This window comes from Achroia grisella, unplaced genomic scaffold (genome assembly GCF_030625045.1).
Source record: "Achroia grisella isolate CSIRO2021 unplaced genomic scaffold, CSIRO_AGI_Agris_v1 utg515, whole genome shotgun sequence".
Classification (NCBI taxonomy): Eukaryota; Metazoa; Arthropoda; class Insecta; order Lepidoptera; family Pyralidae; genus Achroia; species Achroia grisella.
The window spans coordinates 1,728,882-1,739,859 of NW_026712908.1; the positions used below are offsets into that span (position 1 = coordinate 1,728,882).

General features: G+C 31.7%; 1 protein-coding gene across 1 annotated transcript in view; it reads right to left on the reverse strand.

Annotated features, from left to right (window-relative positions):
- Nucleotides 1-10,978, reverse strand: part of LOC131847025 (calcyphosin-like protein) — a 92,465-nt gene that overhangs the window by 50,149 nt on the left and 31,338 nt on the right. The window lies entirely within an intron of this gene.

A 10,978-nucleotide genomic window follows, 5' to 3' on the forward strand; every position in this document is an offset into this window, starting at 1 on the left:
CTGTTTATACGATTTGGAATACACAATTTTAAGGAATACTTAGCATTCACCATTATCTTGTCATTCCTAAGCACTATATTGTTATGGCTTCTTATTAAAAAAATTCCCTGCTACATATAGAGATATGTTTGTGTTAGATTCTGTCGAAGTGTTCACCCTCCAGACAAGAACGCAGCATGCAAAGCAGATGCGTAGTCCGCAATAGGGTAGCCTTTCTTACGAGACAGTCGGTGCTTGTGTAGCACTTGTACAGTTCCTCAAAGTCTAATATTGAATGTAAGTAACGGGTTTAAGTTGAGAATATGTGAACTATTTTATATCGTGTCAGGATAACACTATTATAGCAAATGTTAAAAATGTTTGGTACCTATATGTCAGTGATGTTATAAAAGGAAAGATTACCATCTAAAATACATAATACATATACATCTAATTAACCAATTATAATTCGATCTGGGCTCATATCGCGAATCAACAAACGCTTAAGGAATTTGTGACGTCAATCTTTACCAAATTAATATGGGATTTACTGCACTTACACTGCAGGAAACCCTTTTCAACCGTCTACCCAAAGGAGATTTTCAATTCCATGGTATTAATATTTTGTATCACGCGATCATGTCTTCGTCGTAAGTAAATACTTTCTGATAATTATTTTTAAAATCTTGTTTATAAATGTTTTATATCCCTGTGCTGCCGCCTTGAAACATAGCCTATTTATGTATATACTAGTTGTGCCCGTGGTTTCACCCGCGTACAGCTATAATACTGTAAAGTTTCATCAAAATCCGCTCAGTAGTTTTTCCGTGAAATAGTAACAAACATCCATCCCTACTCACAAATTTTTGCCTTTATAATATTAGTAAGATGCAGAATATGTTTCTACTAGCATTTAATAAGTGAAAGAATTTTGACATTACATAGGTACAGACTTACAAAATCAAAAAATTTTTGCTTTTTAAACTATGAGTATAGATTACACAATTGATAGGGTGTATTTACATGTTGATTCTAGACAAATACATTCCAATGATTTCTTACATCAGCACTAAAAATATTAGTGCTATAAATAGGTATAAGTAAGCTGCAGAAGATTCAGATGAATTCTTGGAAGCAAACACTTAAATCAAGTGAAGCCGGGGACGTACAAAGTGAGTTTACAGAAGGGGTGCCCGACAAACACACAACATTTGTCAATATCACCTAACTCCGGTGTTTCAGAGCTCCGTCATTTAGAACCGTATAAACTAGTATTTTTTCAGCCGAAATGAGTAAATAAATATACTTATATATATATTAGTTCTTGAAAATTCAGTTTTAGACGCTAAGAAAGATACAATGCAATTTTGGTCTTTTTCAAATCAAAGACGATTAAAAGAAATAAGTATAATAGTATAGTATAAACACACTTAAACATTATAGCCATAGCTGTTTTTTATTTCTTAAGGTCTATAGTCTTTTACAAGTGTACAAAAAAACAGATAAAACAAATTCGATTTTATTGACAATGTCAATAAAGATTGATACGATGAACCCAACTAGCCTTCATCCCTTAAATAGTTAAGCCACTATCACGAATGGACTGAACGGCACGGTTTGTCGAAAGTGCGAAAACAAAAGAGAGCAGTATCGACCAAACCCTCAAAAGGGAACCCACCCTCTTTATGAGTCAGAGGGGAGGACCCCTGCACGTGGATATTGCGGTACCCTTAGTAATGTAAGCGTGCAGTACGCTACGCACTCGTATATATCGATCTGCTTTCTGGCCGGCTGATATTTACCTTTGATTTCACTTATTATATACTAGATGTGCCTGCGACTTCTCATGCGACTTCAAAATGTCTTCATCAAGACCTAGTAAAGCTAGCTAAAGCTTGTGTTATGGGTACTAGATAACAAATAAAAATGCATAGATATATATTATTTCGTAAATACGTATTACACATAGAAAACATCCAGAATGATACAAACGATCATACTCGTGAAAATAAATTTTTGTGCTCTGCGAGGAATCGAACCCGCAACCATCGGAAGTAAGACGGTGTGTTAAACCACTAGACCACGGTTATCGTCATAACAGAAGGTTAAGAATATTTATATTCTTATTCGCCAATAATTACATTATTTATGAGCAATATGCCAAAATTAAATCAATATAAGCATGTAGTTGAGTACATCATCATAAATAGAATAATATCGTAAACGTCATGTGCTGTCTTTACATTAGATATTCTTTTCAAGAATTTCGTATAAACGACCATACTAATCTTAGAAACGTCTCAATCAACTCTATTTTCACTGATGTATTGTAAAAGGAAACGGTTAAAATGAATAAAAAGTAGACGAATTAAGAATTTCTTTAAATCTTTCTTTTTTATATGAGTTTTATTGTACGTTTGTATTATGCTTATTTCGATGAGTGGGTCCACCGATCTGACATTTCTTCGTGAAGAAAGTTACAGAAAAACAAACTGTCAAGTACAGATGTTCGGGCATTACTAACAAAATGAATTAAGATTATTAATTCTTCTTTGACCAGCCATTCAACCCATTAAATTTTCATACCAAATAACCGAACCGTGTATGAAATCTTTTGTCTATATTTTACTTCCATAAAAAAAAAATTTGATCAAATTAGTACAGAATGTAATGTGTACTCTTATTTATGCAGAATAGTGAATGGAATAAATTGGGAATTTTTCAATTTTTTTTAAGAACTGCCAAATATCTCAATTAATATAAATACAGGCACAAGCATAAATTTTACAGAATTGAAGTAATAAATTGCTAGTTGATCACTAATATTTTTAAAAATTCACAAATATATCGATTCACATACACAAACATAAATAACATTAATTTGATAACCTACTAAATTTCAAAATTGATTAAAATTGTACTGAATCACAATTTCAAAGTTCGTTCATTGTTAATATGTAACCGTTAATGGACAAAAGTTACACCAATTATTTTACTAGAATAACAAGACCCCAAAAGCGAAGTGAGAAATAAATTTACCAATTTTCAGACCTAAATAAACTGCGCAGACAAAGTGGCGAACGTTTAGAGCTGGCAAATTAATTTTTAGACTGTTTTGTAAAAGAGTTTTTAAAAACTAATGAAATTCCTAGTATGATATTAAAGCGGGAAATTTCATTAAATCCTATTGATTAATATGATATTTCATTATTCTATCAGTTGTTTATGATTTATGACATTATTTATATATGTTCAATGTTTTTTCACCAAAACACATCATAGTACTAATTTGTGATAACTGCATTATCAAGTATACTAATTTGTTACCCTTAATATTATAATAAGTATATCGTCGATAATAGACTTCATAACATACTTCTAAAACACTCATAAGTATATCGAAATATATAGGTATTTTTGAAACTAGATAGCGCCGTCTCAAATATCCTATTATTAATACGATCTGTTAAAATAATAATTATTTAGAATCATATCTGGCTACAATATACAAATATCTTGTGCAGATTAAAACCCTATCAATTATTACCGGTTATCGTTCTGCAAAATGTGTATCATTATCTGTATAATGTCATTTGCGAGATACGGAACCGGTTGGTGAAGTTTCTGGTTAGATCGAGCCGATACAACTTTATAGTTTCATTGCCTCGAGACTTTACTTAGGCAAGTATTTTCAACTAACTTCTAGGAGATAAAATTGTACGCAACATTTCATAAATAATATATGTGGTGTTATAAAGAGTAAAGACAAAATAAATTGTCAGTCTGTCGTTCATTATCTTTATAAAAATCTCAATAAAGGTTTGTACACGCAGTTCCGAAGACTTGACTCCTACATCAGACGGTACTAGCTCTATCAGATCAGGGGAAGGTAAAAGGCTTGTATGTATATAACATAACATACCATCACGGCTATTATCTCAAATGGGGTAAGTAGTGGAATTTTTAACTGTCGATGTTGTGGTGAACGCTACATTTGATAGGTGTACTGAAATCTAAGGTGGTAGGGCGCCAACCTACCACCGTCTCTCGGTATATTTTTGTATTGATATTGTAGTATTCCTCACCGGGCCATAAGTATAAATTGACACCATTTTGATATCGACCAAATTTGAATTCACTACTTCTTTGTTGTGATTTAGGGTAGTAAATCACTATAGGCTGAGCTTCGTCTCACAAATTATGTGTTATACAAATACATATACATATTTATTGTAGATCATAGTTCATGGTGCAGTTGTTAAAAAAATCCCACTAGTCATAATGGCTCTTTAAAAAAAATCGGTCAAATCACGTATACGTTTAGGCAATTCGTTATAAATTGCAGGAGCTTTATAAAATACACTTTAATTCATTCATTTAGTTTTACATGGCATCACGTATAATTGGTCAGTATGTCGCGATAGACTATGAATTTTTTTCTCATAATTGTTTATTTATTTAATAATATACATACTGGAGACTGTTAATGGTTCGATTTATAAATTGAACTTTACAAGTGCCTCATTTACGCAAAAACAAATAGCCCTGATGCAATGTTTTTCAAATTTAAAAACTTTCTTTTTATCAGTTGAGTTTCCCCAAAATATATGTATATTATTTACATCTAGTCATTATTATTACATATACATATTAGTATATTATGTCAATAAAAAGTTGAATTCACCGAATCAATTCATTCCCCCAATCTGAACTTTGGTTACGACTTAAAGACGTCACCCCACGGAAACTTCCAGAAAGTTTTTTTGGCATGAGTTAGCGAAACACGACGTACCTGTACCCCCCAAGGGTGCCTAAATTGCTATGCATTTTGCTTTATCCCACCCATGAGAGAGTTTATGAAGTACCATCAAATGTAATGGCAAGTGATGAACCTATTCGTAGGATTCAAATTACTTTGATGCCTGTATTTATTATTAATGTTCATATTCCCGTGTGTTCGAATAAAACAAATGACGGCATCTATTGCCTCGCGTTTAAGCACACGCTTTATTTCCGGTTGTCGCGGGTACAATTCCTCGCGTTATACAAATATTTGTATTCATAAGTATGATTGTTTGTATCGGTCTGGTCTGTTCTATATTTGTTGCGTATGTATGTGCAAAAATATATATATATAAATATTTACGTCAGTTGTCTAGTAATCATAACACAAGCTCTTCTTAGCTTGGGACTAGATGGCGTTGTGTCAATTGGAGTATTATTACAAGGAGTATTATTATTCTTTGTATTTTTTCTTGTAATTATTATGATTGTTTGTTTTATATCGTGCAATTTTTTAACTGGAATGTTATACAAGCTAACGGGCCGCCTGATGGTAAATAACAACCGCAAAATATATAAATATCATATAATATCGCCACGGACATCAAATCACGTGACATCCATGTATTCCACTGCGTCGCCATTTCAGTGGAGTAAGATGTCATATCAATATCACCCTACAAGTGGAGAAAAAATTGTTACTAATGCTAGACTATTAGACGTCTCCAGTGCTAGCTCTGTAACAGCCATATAGCACAGATAATATAATATTACATATATATATAGCAATCACGTCAGGTCGACCTCCACGCGGCCCCCCCTGGAAACTATACAGACGTCTTTATTACTAGTTTAGGTTAGGTTATCTAATTTTCCCTATGGAAATTTATCAGTTTTTTCGAAAAAGTACATATTCCCTTTATCATTATCATACCATTGGTTGGTATTCCCTTTAACATCTATAGCAACAATGGGTATATAATTTCTCGGCTGGCTACACACGACGAATAAATATGCATATGACACGTCAACCCTATTTCATTCTAATATTTTAACATGTCATTTAAATAATTTGGGGCGTTTCAGTGAGCGTAATAACGCCATACGTCAAATCTTATGCGTAATTATAAACGCGGGAGATAAATATTAGTTTTTTTATGCAACTGAAATGGAAAATAAGCACAGCCCAATTGCTAAAGTGGTAACCATGACATTGAATACTTCGGTGGTTTAGCGGTTTAGCACACCTCTTCCGATGGTCGCGGGATCGATTCCTCGCACGGTACATTTGTATTTATGAGTATGATTGTTTGTATTGGTCTGTGTGTTTTCTATGTATATTATGCATTAAAAATGTTTTAATTGCAAGTATATTGCGGGCTTTTTAAGAACCTTTTTTCTTAAGGTGTAAAAATAAGGTTTAAATATAGTATCTGTTCAGAAGTAACATTGTTGGAACGTAATTCCACAATGGTTGTACGTGGCAAAAACGCCCAGTGGAGGACCGCCATTCATCCAGATGATCAGGATGGTAGTTTAGTTTCTGGCAGGTAATGTGATTGTGAAATAATGCAGCTGGTATTAATCCCAACTATTCCTTAGACTTTTCGTGATATAATATGTCTTATAAATATATTTGATAATTCCACAAAGGTAAGTAAGTAATCTACTCAACATAATTATATGTCATTATAAATTACGATCTACGCTGATAATATAGTAATATACGCAACTGAACTGAACATTTCGGGTTCCATTATACCCAACCTAGGGGGATTGAGATAAGGAAGTTTGTTATCTGTTTAATTGTAAAAGGAGTCCGAGCTGTTTACCATAATCATGTATTATATTGTAACACAGAGTACCTTAATATCACCGTAGACCAAGTTATATAACAAACAACTTCGATCTCAAAAATATAGAGTTCGCATATGGCCGATACAAAAAAAACTTAGTGTCCATATATAATAATAAGAATAAATTTTAATAATACGACTATTTTTTGCAAACTTTATACTGCCCGTCAATATAATCGTAAAGAGTCAATGAATATATCGCTATTAAAAAAATAGTAGTTGATGGTAGAAAGGTTTTGGGTTGTATAAGGAATTTTGGGTTGAATGTATTTTTAATGTCCAATCATAAAAAAATTGTTTGGGGTTGACCACCCTTATCATTTAGGGGTTAGAAATAATTTACACCCTATTCTCAGATATACTAAATATATTAACAAAATTACTTATGCAATTTTGAACGAGAATTTTGTATATTAGTGAGAAGATTACACAAAAAAAATATATATCTGACTGATTGTTTGTTGACGAAAATACGGAGACCAAACAAAATTAATCCGAGAGACGATAACATATCTGGGTTAAATAAATTTGTATAGTATTTAAAATATTATCACTAGGTACTCCTAATGTTATGACAATTGCATTGGCAATATTAAATTCTGCAAGACTGCTAGAATAATTCTAACTACAAAAACATTTCTATTTAACAAAACTTAAGTAATAACTGAAGTAATTTTGTCAACATTTTCAATTTTGTTGCTCACTGTTGCTTCGCAATCAAGTAACGGTTGTCAAATGTTGTTTTATTATAGATATTATTTTTTATTCTATAATTAATTAAACACGTTTTCCGGTTTTTTATCAGTAGCTTATCACTCAAACATTTTTATAAGATCACCATTAGAACATTGTTATATTCCCGCCAAAACACGTTCCACATTTTGAACATGGCGGCGAATGCCTCTTTACGACTTCCGTGAAAATTATAGCCGTGTTCGTACGTTAAACTTTTATACCCGGCCACGATGGTTCACGTTGAAAATAATAATAACGGCCAAAATGCACGAACCCAAACTTGTTCTGTTTTTATTCATCTAATAAAGTACTTCGAATCGAGCTCTCATCGTACCGAATATTTAATAAGCAAAATCTGTTAAATACAGCTTTGCTTTCTTAATTTGCGAAGTCTTTTTGCAACTTGCATTTAATTACTTTTTTACTGTATCTTTTATATTTACTGTTTATTCCTTTTTATTTAAAATTTTGAAAGGATTTAAAATATACCGAGCAAAATGTGGATATGTCAAGTGTTGGGTTCATAAAGAACTTTTCTATTCTATACCAATATATACATATATTTAAAATATCTTAGAAACTTGTTCTTATTAATTGTATTTCCTATAAAATCACGCTATAGATCAAATCTTCATTTGATTTTTAAAGACTACTCGTTAAATGGACACCAATAGATTTATTTATGGATTACCAGTAATTTATATATAAATCAGCTTTCTTGCTTATAAATTACCACGAATTTACAATGCTTCGTGTCTCTTTTCATTCCAAGAGGCAGTCAAAATGTTATATTTACATGCATTATTATTCTTATTACCTCGAGATCTTCGAAGTTTCACGTTGTTTTCCTAAAAAAATTACCGTTAAACTCTGAAAGTTTAACTGGCGTCGGTCGTTAAAACTTAACGAGATTAGGTTAATTTACGCACGAACTTTGTTTAACAAGCCACCGTTGGTACACAGATCGATTATGTGATTCATCTCAACTTAGGTACTTTCACGTACGTGTTAAAAGCAGAAGCGATTTAGAACACATCTGCCATTAACAAGCACATTATTGGAATGCCTACGGGTGTACACAATTGAGATTTGTCAGGTCAATAAGTCTATAAGATTTAACCTTAATCTTCAAACTCACAGTATTTAATATGAATTAAACTTTTGCCTCATATTAAAGTGTTGATATATATTTAACGGAGTAATATAGACAATTTTTCAGACAAACGATTTATTTTTAAATACATAAATATACTTGAATACAAATGTACATAAAAATGTTAAGAAAATATGATAACTGTTTATATCAGATTGATTTGTCTTTGTTCCTGATCAGCCTTTCAATCAGTCATTCTGTCAGTATTTAAGTCGCGAAAGTGTGGTTTTCATTGACTGTCATTCAGTACATTCAATAAAAAATAAAAATACATTCACGACATTTATTCGAGATAGGTTAATCATTGTACTAAATTGTCGATATTTGACATATATTTGAAAATTTTATTGAACCGAGATGAGACAGGATCAAGCCTGCAGTAGTCCTCGTCAGCTTGAATTAGATTTTTTTTTTTAATAATGCTTTATTCATGACCATGGATACAAGTCCTTCAGTCGAATATATTTTTATTTGTTATCTGTGTTGCCATTGTCGGATTAGGCATTTGTGTAACTGCAAATGTGTGTAATAGACTAGTTTTCTCATAAAAAATATTTTTACTATCCCTAAAAACTTATTTAATCTTAAAAGCAGTCCTTATTTTGTATTATCTTTTATTTTGTTCACTGTTACCTGCCTAGACCAAATTAACGAGTACGTACAAATTTCAGATAGTAAGCTCTCATTTACGTTTCACCCTCGACGCAAAATAGGTATCATAACTCTAAAGATTTTCTGTCTGTCTCTGGCATCGCAGCTTCCAAACGAATGAACCGATTACAATTCGTTTTTTGTTTGAAACGCGTTCCTGAATTATTTAACTTGTTTGAAGGAAATAATATCTCTTCAATTCTTTCTTTCTAACTTCTTTCAATTCACCATAATCAATTGTTAAATAATGGTATCAACATTGTTTTTTTATGGTAGTCATCATACTATCATGACATTGCTATTGATAACATGTTTGGTTGTAATATAATCTTTTTTTATATATCAAATAAAGAATGAAATACTAAATATTGTAGATCTTGTAGAAATTACTTAAAAGCTTACAAGTTTTTATTCTTAGACGTATGTATTTAAAATTCATTGAAATATTTCTATAATTCTAAGTATGTTGCAGAAATCTCCACCAAAATTAATGATTAAATTAGCATTTTATTTACTTATTAGTTTTATACTTATTTAGTTATAAATATTGTAGGTTTTGTCAAAAAATCTAAAATTATTCACTATTTTAATAGATGTATAATTAATATTGCAGGTACAAACTAGTGTGGTATGAATCATGGTATTGAATTTTAACTGTTTCTTGTGTGTCTGGTCTTTGTTTCTTGTACCATACACACGGAAATGTACGAAAAGGGGAGAGAGCTATGAGATAGCACATTTGTCAGTAACTGTCCGATTTTATTAGGTCCCCCGGTCCATGTCTACCAAACTTGTGTTGCTTGCCAAAATAATTACCAACGCTATGTTTGAATTCCATTTCCTATGAATAACAAAGACAATCTGAATCATAAGCTACTTAAAATGTAACAAAGATTGGCTTTAAAAACGAAACCCCTGTACCAGTCTTGTTAGCTTTGATTCTTTAGTTCGCTTTTACGTCCAGAGAAATGAAATGATATTGTTAATCCATCACTATTCTGATACACAACTAAGGTAATAACGCGTTTTTTTTTTAATTTTTTTCTCTTCTTCTCCTTCTCTTTCCACTGTATTGTTTTTTTTTATATATGAAGATGAAAAGAATTGATCTGACATTGCATCCCCATCCGACTTACTTCATCACGTGGATATTCTATAAGGTCACTGAACCCCTGTGTATTAAAGAGAAACAATAGATGATTAGCACTGTCAGTAACATGTGGACAGTCCACCACGCTCCGTAATCAGATACACGTCATTTATCTTCCCGTCAGTGTCCCCTTTGTCACGGTGGGGGTGCGTTAGCTTATGACTGCATCAAAGAGATATTCTATGACACTATAGGGGTTACGAGTATGATTCAAGACAACCTTTTATGAGACCTAGACCTATATATTATTAAAAATAATCAGTGAATTGATATTTATGCACATTGATTTGAATTATTTAAATTATAACTAATTCAAATCAATGTGTCTTGAGATTCAATAATTTTTCTTTTATCAAAACTGTTTCGTATCTTTATCTATTATCTACCTGATTCAAATTAGTTAAGACTTTCGTTTCTTATCCTTATATTCTTGATATTTAAAAATATATATCTCGAAACACGGCACCCGGCATTAAGCAGAAATAAGATTATCATTTCATACATGACACAGACTCCGCTTTAACGAGAACAAACTGAATTAATCTTATTGGAGTCGTGCTAATTTTTTTTTATTGATGTTATTTATTTTGATTGATACAGATATCTTCATTTACATTCATGTGATAACGTGGTTCATTTATTTGTGAAACGTACAATCAAATTGACTATAAA